General features: G+C 36.3%; 1 protein-coding gene across 1 annotated transcript in view; it reads left to right on the forward strand.

Moving 5' to 3' along the window:
- Positions 1–16,224, forward strand: part of ASZ1 (ankyrin repeat, SAM and basic leucine zipper domain containing 1) — a 105,837-nt gene that overhangs the window by 27,831 nt on the left and 61,782 nt on the right. The window lies entirely within an intron of this gene.

Below are 16,224 nucleotides of genomic sequence, written 5' to 3' on the forward strand. Positions count from 1 at the left end.
TCATATACTGAAATGTGATTTGTGAGATTTTGTTTTATATTCTTCAACTTTGCTTAAGTTAATTGTTTCAGTTAATTTTTTAGTTTATTCTCTAGAGCTCTTGAAGTTTATCATTATCATCTACACAAAACAATAATTTCATTTCCTCTTTGCCATGATTATTCTTTAGTTTTTTTTAAATCTTATTGCCATAGTTAACACATTTGCTTTTAATTTTGTTAATTTCTTCAGTTTTTCAGGATGTCTACTTTGGTGTTTAATTTGGTGTTTTTAATTTCTTGATGTTCAAGGTGTGTGTCTTTATCGTTTTTAGTTGCATACCCAATTCATTGATCTACTGTTTTTCTCTTTTACTGATGAAAATGGTTATATATATATATATATATATATATTTTCCCTCTTTGGTTACATCCCAAAAGTTTTGGTATGTTTTCTCATTGTTATCATTATCTTTAATGAAATTATTATTTTTGTGTGTGTGTGATTTGTTCTTTGACCCATCTATTCTTTAATATTAAATTACTTAGTCTCTGATTACTTTTTTTGTGTGTGTGAGGCAGTTGGGGTTAAGTGACTTGCCCAGGGTCACACAACTAGGAAGTGTCAAGTGTCTGAGGCTGGATTTGAACTCAGGTCCTCCTGAATCCAGGGCCGGTGCTTTATCTACTGCGTCACCTGGCTGTCCCCTCTGATTACTTTTAATATTTGCTTCAGAGGCCCTTTACTGAATATATTTTTATTTCATTATGGTCAGTAAAGGAAGCCATTTGCTATGACCTCCCTCTTTTCTCCTCTTCCTCATCTCCTATCACTCAGATGCCGTCTGCCACTCTCTCTTCCTTCACCGTTCTCACATGATGAAGTAGCCTTACTCCTTACCAAAGCTAACCCCTCTACTTGTTCAAGCAATTCCATCCCATTCCACCTGCTCCAAAAGATTGCCCCTTCTGTCATTCCCACTTTGTTCCTTATTTTCACTCTCTCCCCATCTACTGGCTCATTCTTTCTTGCTTATAAACATGCCCACATCTCCCCCATCCTGAAAAACAAAAACAAACAAAAACCCTGCACTTGATTCTTTCATTCATGCTATTGTCTTACATTTCTTCTCTTCTTTGTAGTTAAATTCCTCAAAAAGTCCATTGCTGTGGGTGCCCATGCTTTATTTCCTCCCCACTTTTCTTAACTATAATACAGCTTCTGATCTTAATCCACTGAAACTACTTTCTGAAGGTACCAGTGATCTTTTAGCTGCCACATCCAGTGACCTTTTCTCAATCCTCATTCTTCTAGATCTCTGCCACCTTTGACATTGTTGGACGCCCTTTCTCCTTGATACTCTTGGTATTTTAGATTTTGGGGACACTACTCTCTCCTGGTTCTTTTGTCTAACCACTCCCCAGTCTCATTTTGCTGGATCCTCTTCCAGCTCATGCCCTCTTCCTATAGATATTCCTCAGTATTTTTTCCTGGATCTTCTTGTCTTCTCTTAGTATACTACTTCACTTAGTGATCTTATCAGCTACCATGGATTTATTAACTGTCTCTATGCCAATGATTCTCAGATTTACCTGTATCTTGCCCAAACTGCTGACCTCCAGTCTTGCCTTTTTCAGAATCTCATACTGTATGTCTTGTGGAAGTCTAAAACAGAACTCATTATCTTTCCCCTGAAATCTCTGCCACCCACCCCCTTGCCACCCTCCCTGTTACTGTAGACAGTAATACCATCCTCCCATTCCCTCAGGTTCACAACCTAGGAATCATCCTCAACTCCTCAGTATCTCTTTTTTTTTTACTTCTTTTTTTAATTAATAAAGTATTTTATTTTTTCCCGTTACATGTAAAGATAGTTCTCAACTCTGTTTATACAGGTTTTCCAATTTCAGATTTTTCTCCCTTTCTCCCCTCTCCCATAGACAGCAGGTAATCTGATATAGGTTTTATATATATATATATATATATATATGTGTGTGTGTGTGTGTGTGTGTGTGTGTATACATACACACATAATAACATTAATCCTATTTCTGGATTAGTCATGTTATAAGAGAAAAATCAGAGCAATGATGAAAAACCTCAAAATAGAAAAAACAGCAGCACCAAAAACAAAAGAAATAGTATGGTTCAATCAGCATCTATACTCCACAGTTATTTTTTTTTCTTGGATTTGGAGATCCTCTTCTATCATGAGTTCCCTGGAACTCTTCTGTACCATTGCATTGGTGAGAAGAATATAGTCCATCACAGTAGATCAACACTCAATGTTGATGATACTGTGTACAATGTTCTTCTGGTTCTGCTCATCTCACTCATCATCAGCCCACACAAGACCCTCCAGGTTTTTCTGAACTCCTCCTGCTCATCATTTCTTACAGCACGATAGTATTCCATTGTATTCATATACCACAACTTGTCCAGCCATTCCCCAATTGATGGGCATCCCCTCAACTTCCAATTCCTTGCCACCACATAAAGAGCAGCTATAAATATTTTTGTACATGTGGGTCCCTTTCCCCTTTCCATGATTTCTTTGGGCAAAAGACCCAAAAGTGGTATTACTGGGTCAAAGGGTATGCACAGCTTTATAGCCCTTTGGGCATAATTCCAAATTGCTCTCCAGAATGGTTGGATCAGTTCACAGCTCCACCAACAATGCATTAGTGTTCCAATTTTCCCACAGCTTCTCCAACATTTATTATTTTCCTTTTTTGTCATTTTAGCCAATCTGATAGGTGTCAGGTGGTACCTCAGAGTTGTCTTAATTTGCATCTCTCTAATCATTAGAGATTTAGAGCATTTTTCATATGGGAATAGATAGCTTTGGTTCTTCATCAGAAAACTGCCTGTTCATATCCTTTGACCATTTCTCAATTGGGGAATGACTTGGATTCTTATAAATTTGATTTAGTTCCCTATATATTTTAGAGATGAGGCCTTTATCAGAAGTACTGGCCACAAAAATTGTTTCCCAGCTTTTCTGCCTCCCTTCTAATTTTGGATGCTTGCTTCTGTTTGTACAAAAATTTTTTAATTTAATGTTAATCAAAATCATCCAATTTTGCATTTTATAATATACTCTATCTCTTGTTTGGTCAAAAACTGTTTTCCTTTCCAAAGATCTGATAGGTAGACTATTCCTTTCTCTCCTAATTTACCTATGGTATCACTTCTTATGTCTAAATAATGTATCCATTTTGACCTTATTTTAGTATAACATGTAAGATGTTGGTCTATGTCTAATTTCTGCCATACTATCTTCCAGTTTTCCCAGCAGTTTTTGTCAAATAATGAGTTTCTATTCCAGAAGCTGGAGTCTTTGGGTTTATCAAACACTACATTACTAGTGTCATTTACTACTGCGTTTCCTGTGCCTGGCCTATTCCATTGATCTACCACTCTATTTTTTAGCCCCTACCAGATAGTTTTGATGACTGCCACTTTATAGTAAAACTCCAGGTTTGGTACCGCTAACTCACCTTCCTGTGAATTTTTTTCATTATTTCCCTGGATATTTTTGATTTTTTGTTTTTCCAGATGAATTTTGTTATTATTTTTTCTAGCTCTATAAAATAATTTTTAGGTAGTCTGATTGGTATGGCACTGAATAAGTAAATTAATTTAGGTAGTATTGTCATTTTTACTATATTATCTCTGCCTATCCACGAGCAATTGATATCTTTCCAATTATTTAGATCTGATTTGATTTGTGTGAAGAGTGTTTGGTAGTTGTGTTCATAGAGTTCCTGGGTTTGTCTTGGCAAGTAGACTCCCAAGTATTTTATATTATCTACCGTTACTTTAAATGGAATTTCTCTTTCTATCTCTTGCTGCTGGACTTTGTTGGTCATGTATAGAAATGCTGATGATTTATGTAGATTTATTTTATATCCTGCTACTTTGCTAAAGTTGTTAATTGTTTCAAGTAATTTTTGAGTTGATTCTCTAGGATTCCTTAAGTATACCATCATATCATCTGCAAAGAGTGATAGTTTTGTTTCCCCCTTGCCTATTGTAATTCCTTTAATTCCTTTCTCTTCTCTGATTGCTAAAGCTAACATTTCTATTACAATATTAAAGAATAGGGGTGATAATGGACATCCCTGTTTCACCCCTGATCTTATGGGGAAGGCTTCTAATTTATCTCCATTGCATATAATACTTGCTGATGGCTTTAGGTAGATACTGTTTATTATTTTAAGGAAAGCTCCACCTATTCCTAAACTCTCTAGTGTTTTTATTAGGAATGGGTGTTGTATTTTGTTGTACGAATTTGGTAGAACTCCTTCTTCACCAATTTTTCCAAATAATTTGCATAGTATTGGAATTAAGTGTTCTTTAAATGTTTGGTAAAATTCACCCATAAACCCATCTGGCCCTGGGGATTTTTTCTTAGGGAATTCATTAATGGCTTGTTCAATTTCTTTTTCTAATATGGGTTTATTTAAGGATTTTATTTCCTTTTCAGTTAACCTGGGCAGTTTGTATTTTTGTAAATATTCATCCATTTCATTTAGATTGTCAAATTTATTGGCATACAGTTGGGCAAAATAATTCCTAATTATTGATTTAATTTCCATTTCATTGCTGGTAACATCCCCTTTTTCATTTTTGATACTGGTAATTTGGTTTTCTTCTTTCTTTTTTTAATCAAATTAACCAATATTTAATCTATTTTATTGTTTTTTTTCATAAAACCAGCTCTTAGTTTTATTGATTATAGTTTTTTTGCTTTCAGTCTTATTAATTTCTCCTTTAATTTTCAGGATCTCTAGTTTAGTATCTATTTGGGGATTTCTAATTTGTTCTTTTTCTAGCTTTTTAAGTTGCATGCCCAATTCATTAATCTCCTCTTTTTCTTTTTTATTCATGTAAGCATTTAGAGCTATAAATTTTCCCCTAAGCACTGCTTTGGCTGCATCCCATAGAATTTGGTATGTTGTCTCATTATTGTCATTCTCTTGGATATAGTTATTGATCGTTTCTATGATGTGTTGTTTGGCCCATTCATTCTTTAGAATGATATTATTTAGCTTCCAATTGATTTTCATTCTACTTTTCCCTGGCTCTTTCTTACATGTAATTTTTATTGCATCATGATCTGAGAAGGATGCATTTACTATTTCTGCCTTGCTACATTTGACTATGATGTTTTTGTGCCCTAATACATGGTCAGTTTTTTGAAAATGTGCCATGTACTGCTGAGAAAAAGGTATATTCCTTTCTATCCCCATTCAATTTTCTCCAGACATCTATCATGTCTAACTTTTCTAGTAATCTATTCACCTCTTTCACTTCTTTCTTATTATTTTTTTGGCTAGATTTATCTAATTCTGAGAGGGGGAGGTTCAGGTCCCCCACTAGTGTAGTATTACTTTCTAATTCCTCTTGCAATTCATTTAACTTCTCCTCTAAGAACTTGGATGCTATACCACTTGGCACATACATATTTAATATTGATATTACTTCATTATCTATAGTACCTTTAAGTAAGATGTAATTTCCTTCCTTATCTCTTTTAATGAGATCTATTTTTGCCTGTGCTTTGTCTGAGATAAGGATTGCTACCCCTACTTTTTTTTACTTTAGCTGAAGCATAATATATTCTGCTCCAGCCTTTTACCTTTACTCTGTGTGTATCTCTCTGCTTCAAATGTGTTTCTTGTAAACAGCATATTGTAGGATTCTGGTTTTTAATCCACTCTGCAATTCGCTTCTGTTTTATAGCAGAGTTCATCCCATTCACATTCACAGTTATTATTACTGACTGTCTATTCCCCTCCATTCTATTACCCCCTTTGTACTTTTCCCCCCTTCTTTCACCCTATTCCTCCTCACCGACGTTTTACTTCTTACCCCTGCCTCCCCCAATCTGCCCTCCCTTTTTATCACCCCCCTCTCTTTTCTTTACCCTTTTCTCCCTTGCTTTTGTTCTCCCTTCTATCAGTCACCCCTTTCCCTTCCCCTTTTGCTTCCCTAAAGAATGAGCTAAGTTTCTTTAGTCCAGTGAACGTATATGTTATTCCCTCTTTGAATCAAATCTAATGAGAGTAGGGTTGAAACTATGTTCACCCCTCCTTTCTTACCCTCTATTGTAATAGGTGTTTTTTCACCTCTTCATATGATATAATTCATCCCATTCCACCTCCCCTTTCCTCTCCTCCCCATAGACTCCCTTTTTAACCCCTTAATTTTTTTTTGTATCATCACATCAAAGACAATTTATATTTATACCCTCTATGTAAACTCCTTCTCTCTGCCCAAATACATTTACAATTCTTAAGAGTTATGAGTACTATCTTCCCGTGTAGAGATGTAAACAGTTTAACCTAATTGGGTAACCTTTTTTTTTCCCTTCTGTTGTACCTTTTTAAACTTCTCTTGAGTCTTGTATGTTAAGATTGAATTTTCTATTCAGTTCTGATCTTTTCACCGGGAAAGATTGAAAGTCCCCAATGCCATTAAATGTTCATCTTTTCCCCTGAAAGAGAATGATCAGTTTTGCTGGGTCATAGATTCTTGGTTGCAATCCAAGCTCCTTTGCCTTCCGGAAAATAATATTCCAAGCCTTGAGGACCTTTAATGTTGAAGCTGCCAGGTCCTGAGCAATCCTGACTGTGGCTCCATGATATTTAAATTGCTTCTTTCTGGCTGCTTGGAGTATTTTCTCCTTCACCTGATAATTCTGGAATTTGGCTACAATATTCCTTGGGGTCTCTTTCAGGAGGCGATCGGTGGATTATTTCAATGATGATTTTATCCTCTGATTCTATGATATCAGGGCAGTTCTCCTTAATAATTTCCTGTAATATGGTGTCTAGATTCTTTTTCTGGTCATGGCTTTCAGGCAGTCCAATGATTCTCAAATTGACTCTCCTCGATTTGTTTTCCAGATCAGTTGTATTTCCAGTGAGGTATTTCACATTTTCTTCTATTTTTTCATTCTTTTGATTCTGCTTGACTGATTGCTGGTGTCTCATGGATTCCTTATCTTCCAACTGTCCCATTTTAATTTTTAAGGCATTGTTTTCTTCAATGAGATTATGCACCTTTTTTTCCATTTGGCCAAATGAATTTTTTAAGGCATTGTTTTCTTCAGTGAAATTATTCGCTTCCTTTTCCAAGCTGCTGATTCTTTTTTCATAGTTTTCTTGTTTTGCTTTCATTTCTCTCCCCATTTTTTCTTCTACCTCTCTCAATTGATTTTTTTTTTTTTGCGGGGCAATGGGGGTTAAGTGACTTGCCCAGGGTCACACAGCTAGTAAGTGTCACGTGTCTGAGGCCGGATTTGAACTTAGGTACTCCTGAATCCAGGGCCGGTGCTTTATCCACTGTGCCACCTAGCTGCCCCCTCAATTGATTTTTAAAATCCTTTTTGAGCTCTTCCAGGAAGGCTTTTTGTTCTTGAGACCAATTTACCTTCCCTCGTGAGGCTTCACATGTAGGCAATTTGAGGCTATTGTCCTCATCTGAGTTTGTGTTGGCTTCTTCCCTATTGATACAGAAGCTCTCAATGGAGAGGTCTCTTTTTTGCTTCTTACTCATTATTGCAGCTTGTTTATTTATTTTTTAAGTTGAGGTCTGCTCTGGGGGCACCAGGGTCCCTGTTTTGGGCTTCTTGTGCAGGTGTATAGGTGCCTGTGTGACTGGCTTTTTACTCTGAGGCCTTTATAGTGTGTGCAGTTTGACCCCCTGCACTTCCTGTCTGGGTGCGCTCGACCAGGCGCCCGATCCCGCCTGTCCCGTTCGTGGCCCTACCGCCAGCCCTCCTGGCCGGTGCAGGTAGGTTTTTCCACTGTCCTTCTTGGCCACCAGATTTTTGAGCCAGGTTCCAGGGGCCTCAGTTGTTCGGCTGTGGCCCGCAGCTCCTACTGACTTTCCCCGACCTTGGTGCTGGGCTGCTGCCCTGCGCTGGGCCTCCCTTTTGCCCGAGTCAAGACCGGACTTTTTTCCTGAAGTATTCTAAATTATTCCTGGTTGGAAGACTGTGTCTCTCTGTCTCTTTGCAGGTTCTGTAGTTCAGAATCTGTCCAGAGGCCTGGATTTAATGTTCTTTTTGAGGGAACAGAAGGAGAACTCAGGCAGCTTGCTGCTTCTTCTCTGCCATCTTGGCTCCGCCCCCCTCCTCAGTATCTCTTAACTACCATGTTCAATCTGTTGCCAAAACCTGTCAATTTCACCTCTGGACCATCTATCCTGTGTGTCCCCTTCTCTTCTCTGACACTGCCACTACTTTATCTCACACCTTGATTATTACAATAGCCTGCTGGTGACTGCCCGCCTCAAGTCTTGCCTCACTCCAACCCATCCTCTATTAAGCCACCAAAATGATTTTCTTAAGCACTGGTCCAACAATGTCACTTCCCTACTCAGTAAACTCCAGGGGTTTCTTATTGCCTCCAGGGTCAAATTAAAAATGCTCTATTTGACATTCAAAGCCCTTCATGACCAAACCTCCTCTGACCTTTCTAGTCTTAACACCTTATTCCCTGACACTTATTCTTCAGTTGAGTCACAGTGGCTGCCTGGCTGTTCTACAAACAAGACACACCATCTCTTGGCTCTGGGCGGTCTCTTTGACTAGCCTCCATGCCTGGAATGCTCTGTCCTCACTGCCTACTAACCTCCCTGGCTTCCTTTAAGTCGCAGCTAAAATCCCACCTTTTATAGGAAGCTCATCCCAACCCCTCTTAACTTTAGTGCCTTCTCTTTGTTAATTATTTCCTATTCTTCTTCTGTATAGCTTGCTTTGTATTTATCTATTTGCATATTTTCTCCTTCATTTTGTAAACTCCTTAAGGGAAGGATTTTTTTTTATTACCAGCACTTAACACAGTGCTTGGTATATAATAGGCCCTCAATAAATGTTTTTTGGTTGACATAACTATATTTTGTTCAATCATTATTCACTTAATAGACAGAATTTGTTTGCAGTTTTTTGCTACAGCAGGAAATGTTGCTATAATACTTTTGTAAGGGTCCTTTCCTTTTGTATTTGATTGCCTAGTACTGATTTCCTTTAGCTAAATGGTATACACATTAGTAATTTTTAAAGTATTGTTCCAATTTGCTGTGGCAGTACCCAACAGTGCATTATTGTGTCTGTCCTCCCATAGTCCTTCTAAAAATCATCATTTTCTTTTTTGTCATCTTTATTAATCTCATGGATGTGAGGTGGCACCTTAGATTTTAATTTGCATTTCTCTTATTAGCAATTTGGAGCATTTATTCATATAGTTGATGACAGCTTGTATTTCTTCTTTGAGAACTACCTTGTTAAACTCCTTTGACTATTTGTCTGTTGGGGATGAGAAATCTCTATTTATATACGTATCATTTGGATCCTTCCTGTCTTCATAGAAACATTCAAGGAAGGAATCTCATTTTTCCCCTTGTTCATTTACTTTCTGATAATTCTACTAGGCTTCACACAAATTCATAAGCCTATCTTTGTCCATCAGGATTTTAAAAGGTCCAGAGCTTCTTAGAGGAATTTCTCCTATTTTTTTTTCCAGCATAGTCAGTAGAGGAATATTAACATTTGAAGGAAGTTAGAAATCTGTCCTAGTCCTCCCATTTCACAGATGAGAACTGAGGTTCCTGTGTGTTCGGATAGTGTTCATTTCTCTGAACCACTTTTATAAAATGAGTATCATAATAGTACTGTTACTACTAGTAATGCTACTTGGGGAAACACTTTGTAAACCATATATATAGATATGTGTTTGTATATATGGTTTACAAAGAGTGTGTATGTGTGTGTGTGTCTGTAGATATAACTTTTAAATGATAACTATTACACTTATATTTATCATGTATTTCAAATGTATTGACAAGGACATGCTCTGAAAAAAGTAAAGCAATGTAGAGGGTTTTTTAAAATAATAAACACTTTCATTTATAGTTTAGAGTTCTAAATTTTATCCCTCCTTCCCTTTCTCCCTTCCCCTCTCTCTGAGGAGGTAAGCAGTCAGATGTGGGTTATACACTCATTTTGTATAAGAAAACTTGAATAAGAAAAAAATGAAAGTGAAAAATAGCATTCTTCAGTCTTTGTTCAATCAATATCAGTTCTTTCTTTAGAGATGGATAATATTCTTCATCAATAGTCCTTTGGGATTGTCTTGGATCATTGTATTGCTGAGAACAGTCAGGTCATTCACAATTCTTCATCGAACAATATTGATGTTTCTGTGCACAGTGTTCTGATTCTGCTTACTTCACCATACAAGTCTCTCCAGGCCCCTCTGAAATCATCCTGCTAATCATTTTTTTAATAGCACAATAATATTTCATCATCATCCTAGACCACAACTTGTTTAGCTATTCCCCAATTGATGGGCATTTCTTTGATTTCCAATTCTTAGCCACCACAAAAAGAGCTGCTATAAATAATTTTGTACAAATAGGTCTTTTTCTCTTTTTTGGTATGTCTTTGGGATATAAACTTAGCAGTGGTATTGCTGGATCAAAGAGTATGCACAGTTCTATAACCCTTTGGACATAGCTCCAAATTGCTCTCCAGAATGCCAGCATAGGTTTCTTTAATGTGTCTATATAAGAAGACAATGGTATTGCAATTTTTTGGTTCATTTTTGTCAAGCTTCTTCTGGAAGTAAATACACAATCGTATAGCCAGAAAGAAAACATTTTATTATCAGAAGAAAAATGTGTTAGGTAATTGAGTTTCCTCTAGCTCTTTGGAGAATCTGCATTTTATTTTCCTTCCCAATCTACATCCTTCTAAGATTTTTACTAATAGAGTACATTTCCTAACAGCCTTTTATATTCATATGACACTCATTTATTTGCATTCTTAGAATTTGAAATTTATTATGTAACTAGGAAAAACCTTGGGCTATTTTGATTAAAGAAAAGAGTATTTTTCAAAGAATCCGACAGATATATTAAGCTTTAAAAGTCGCTTAGTATTTAGGAAACTTCTTTTTTAATTTAATTAACAAAAAAACTTTTGTCTATTTTAGTTAATTGTAGCTTTCTAAACTTGGTTTAGTTTTCCTTTCCAGGCTTGTTACACATTACTTACATCTATACATCTATATACACTGATACAGCTTCACCTGCCTTTTTGCATTTCTTTAAACAGGATATTATCTCTTCCTTTGCTTTTGTATAGGCTTTACACCCCTCCTCATCCCATACCTAGAGTGCACATTCATCTGATAGCTAACTCTTAGAATCCCCTAACTTCCTTCTCTTTTTAATAAGGATTTTTCTGACACTCCCCTTGTCCTCTCTGAAACTACTTTGCATTTATTTTGTGTGTAGTTATTATTTACTTTGTGTGGACACACTGTTGCTCATAGAATGTTAGCTCCCTGAGGGCAGGAACTATAATTTTTTTTGTCTTTGTTTCTCTAGCACCTGATATAGTGCCTGGCATAAAGAAAGCACTTCATATATTCAGTATTAAAATTTTTTTCCTTTATTTATTTTATTTTAATAAACTTTTTTATTTAAAGTTTTATGTTCCAAGTTCTATCCCTCCTTCCTCACCTTCCTTCCCCTTCCCTGAGATGGTAAGCAGTCTGATAGAGATTATTCATGTGCAGTTATTTAAAACATTACCATGGGGGCAGCTAGGTGGTACAGTGGATAAAACACTGGCCCTGGATTCAGGAGGACCCGAGTTCAAATGCGGCCTAAGACACTTGACACTTACTAGCTATGTAACCCTGGGTAAGTCACTTAACCTTCATTGCTCTGCCCCCCCCCAAATTACCATATTAGTCATTTTGTATAAGAAAAATCAAATAAAAGAAAAGAATGAAAGAAAGTGAAAAATAGCATGCCTCAGTCTGTTCAGTTAATATCAGTTCTTTCTTAGTAGGTGGATAGTATGTCTCATCAATAGTCCTTTGGGATTGTCTTGGGTCATTGTATTGCTAAGAATTGTTGTCATTCACAGTTCTTCATCAAACAGTACTGCTGTCTCTGTGCACAATGCTTTCCTGGTTCTGCTCACTTCATTCTACATCAGTTCATATAAGTCTTTCCAGGCCTTTCTAAAATCATCTTGATTGTCATTTCTTATAGCACAATAATATTTCATTACAACCATATACCACAGCTTGTTTAGCCATTCTCCAATTGCATTCCTTTGATTTCTAATTCTTAGCCACCACATAAAAATTGCTATCAATATTTTTGTACAAATAGGTCTTTTTCTCTTTTTTGGGATGTCTTTGGAATATAAACCAAGCAATGGTATTGCTGGATCAGAGAGTGTACACAGTTTTATAGCCCTTTGGGCATAGAATATTAAAATTCCTTAGTATTATGAAAATAGTTTTGACCTACTAGACACTCTTAAAGAGTCTCAGGACTCAGAAGGGTCTCCATATCACCCACACTTTGAAAACTGCTGTGATAGTCCCAGGTTGTCTTCTTTGGAATTTGGTTCAGTTTTTCCGATTTGACAACTCCAGACTGAACACAGTACTCCAGATATATGCCGACCAGGGCAGAATACAGTGGAAATGTCACCTCCTTTATTTTGTTCAGTATGCCTCTTTTAGTGGTGGTGTCGGGGGGAACTTAATATTCCACATATCCTTCTTTTGTTGACATCAGATGTTTTACGTGATTTGTTTTAAGAGTATGACACATTCTTTGATCCTTTATCATGAAATTTCTTTTTTTTTTGTCACATTGCGGGTTAAATATACCTTTGAAGAACAGTCTATTTCTCCCATGTCTAACATTGAACATTATGTTTTCAATTAGATTTAAATGATCAGAATTTATTATTGGATTACTATGACCACTGAAGTTGAAAAATATTCTCAAAATGTTTTGGGTAGATATCATACAATGTAATGAAAACATCTAGACCTTTCAGGCTCCCCTGGACTTCTTGGTATAGCCTGGAATGAAAAAGTTAATTTTATCTGTAAAAATTACCTTTTCTTCTTCAGTAATCCCAGTCCTTGTATTGGCTTGCACATCATAAATATTTTTTTCTTCACAGCAATGGTAAGCAGCCACTTCTTAAATTAGTCTTGTTCTTCCAGAATCAAGAAATCTATGCCACAGTGGCATAGATTTCTTAACCTCAGTCAGCAACAGTCCAACAAGCTCCCAGGTTCATTGAAAGGTCTTGGTTTCCTGAAGATTGGTTAGATTGTTGTACAGCATTATTGTCAATTGTTGGCAGTCTTTTATTTTCTACCTCTTTTTACTTTGTGCTTTGGTGTGACTTCCAAGTTCTGAGATCTGTAACATCTGACTTCTCTATACCAGCAACTAGTGCAGTATCTCTCATAGTCATTGAAGTGTGTTCTTTAAGAGTCACAACTTCCTAGCTGTGTGACCCTGGGCAAGTCACTTAACCCCAATTGCCTCACTTAAAAAAAAAGTCACAACTTTTATACACACACACACACACACACACACACACACATACCTATATCAGATTGCCTGCTGTCTAGGGGAGACGGGGAGGGAGAAAAATTTGAAATTGGAGATCTTATATAAAACAAATACTGAAAACTAAAAAAAAAAAAAAAAGTCACAACTTTTGTACATTTCCTTGAAACGGTAGCCACAGAATTAAAAACACACCAAAAGGGAATGAAATATATATATAGCAGGGAATCCTGCATTCAGCCATCTGAGAACTAACTAAATGTGGAGAAACAACCTTCATCTAGTTTTATTTGATCTAGCTTAAACGTTTTGAGGGCAGGGCGTGTCATGGTTCTTTTTTGTATACTCAGTACTTAGCATAGTGCCTGGCACAAATTAGTTATTTAATAAGTATTTGTTGACTGAATGATTTAAACATTTAGATGCTATGCCATTCAGTACATAGGTTAAGTATTTACATTAATTCATTTTCTATGTTACCTTTAAACAAAATGTACTTCCCTGTTTATCTTTTATAATTAGTTTTATTTTTTCTCTGTATGAGATTATATTTGTTGCCCCTGCTTTTTTGAGTTGAGGCTCAATAGATTTTGTTTTAGCCTTTTATTTTAAAAAATAATATAAATGGAGCAGCTAGGTGGCACAGTGGATAAAGTGCTGTCCCTGGATTCAGGAGGACCTGAGTTCAAATATGGCCTCAGACACTTGACACTTACTAGCTTTGTGACCTTGGGCAAGTCACTTAACCCCAATTGCCTCCCTCTCTCTCTCTCTCTCACACACACACACACACACACACACACACAAATATATATATATATGCTTTTATGTCATATAAAAATTTAAAAATTATAATTCTGTGTCTTTCTCTTTTAAGTATGTTTCTTGTAAACATTGTTTTTGTTGGATCCATATGTTGAATGTTCCCTAATTTATTGTCACCTTCCTCCATTATAGTTGAGTTCATACTATTCACCTTCACAGAGATAATCATCCCTTGTGCATTTCTCTCCATCTTATTCTTTTATAATTTCCCTTCTCTTTGCTCCTCCATATCCTTTTTATTACCAATTCTTACCCTTTCCTTTTTTAAACTCCTCTTCAAGCTTTCCCCCATTTGTTTTGTTTATAATCCTTTCCTTTAAATATCCTCCCTCTGATTTCTTCCTGTCTTCTCTCTGTTCCCTCCTGTTTCACTATGCAATTTAATATATTTCTGTATCAAACTTTTTCTCTATGTGTGTATGTGTATTCTGGCCTCTTTTGACCAGTTCATATGAAAATGAGATTCAGGTGACTTTCAGTCCTCTCTTGTTCTTCTTTACCCTTGACATTATGATTGTATGGGGTTATTTATATTACCTCTTTCCTTAAAATGTAAGCACTTCATCTTTATAAAGTTCCTTCTTATTTCTTGTTCCTCTGTACCTCCATGTTTGTATTTCTTCTATGAGCTTTTCAACCAGAATGCTTAGAAGTCCTCTTTCATCAAAGCTTCACTCTTTCCCCTGCAGTATTATATTCAGTTTTATTGCAAAGTTCCTCTTTCACCTTTTGGAATATCATATTCCATGCTTACCACTCACTTACAGTGGTAGCTACTGTTTTCTTGTATGATCATGACTGTTATTTCTTGAAAATTGAACTCTTTCTGGCTACTTGCAGTATATTTTCTTTGATACAGAAGCTCTAGATTTTGTTTATAATCCTGGGATTTTTCATTTTGGGACTTCCTCAAAGGGGTCATCAGTGGTTTCTTTCTATTTTTACTCTGCCTTATTTTAAGATTTCTTGAAATATGTCAAAAGTTTTTGGTGTGGGGGAGGAACAGTGTTGCTTTCAGATAATCCAGTGATTTTACAATTATCTTAATAGTATTTTTTCCAGTTACATGAACTTGTTTTTATAAGATTTTGAGTTCCAAATTTTTCTCCCTCCTTCCCTTCCCTCTCAGTGTTTTTTTTGTTTTTGTTTTTGTTGGGTTTTTTTGGTGGGGCAATGAGGGTTAAGTGACTTGCCCAGGGTCACACAGCTAGTAGGTGTCAAGTGTCTGCGGCCAGATTTGAACTCAGGTACTCCTGAATCCAGGGCTGGTGCTTTATTCACTGTGCCACCTAGCTGCCCCCCTCTCAGTGTTTTTTAAGTTTGACTTATAAATTCTCTCGTTCCCTCACTCCCTTCTGCTCTCCTTGGAAAGGCAGGAATTTTGATGTAAATAATACATGTGTAGTCATGTAAAACATTTCCATGTTAGCCATGTTACAAAAGAAAACAGATACCGCCCCCCCAAATAATAAAATTTAAAAAGAATACTTCAGTCTGCATTCAGACTCCATCAGATCTTTCTCTGGAGTTGGACAGCATTTTTCATCATAATTCCTTTAGATCATTGTATTGCTGAGACTAGGTAAGTGACTCTATCATCCTACAAAATTGCTAGGTCAGTTGATCATTGTACAACATTGCTAGAACATTGTACAACATTGTACAATGTTCTAGATCTAGTTATTTCACCTTGCATGAATTCATATTAGTCTTCCCGGGTTTTTCTAAAAGCATCCTGCTTGTCATTTCTTATAGCACAATAGTATTCTGTGATCATATACCACAACTTGTTTAGCCATTCCCCAGTTGATCAGCATCCCCTCGATTCTTTAACACCATGGAATTCCTTTGTCTATTATTCTAAATAGTTTATTTAATATCAGAATTAGTTGGTCTTTAAATGTTTGGTAGAATTCACTTTTAACTCGATCTCATTCTGATGCTTTTTTCTTATGAAGCTCATTTATGGACTGTTCAGTTTCCTTTTCTAAAATAGATTTATTTAGCTAT

Source organism: Dromiciops gliroides, chromosome 5, assembly GCF_019393635.1.
Source record: "Dromiciops gliroides isolate mDroGli1 chromosome 5, mDroGli1.pri, whole genome shotgun sequence".
Lineage (NCBI taxonomy): Eukaryota > Metazoa > Chordata > Mammalia > Microbiotheria > Microbiotheriidae > Dromiciops > Dromiciops gliroides.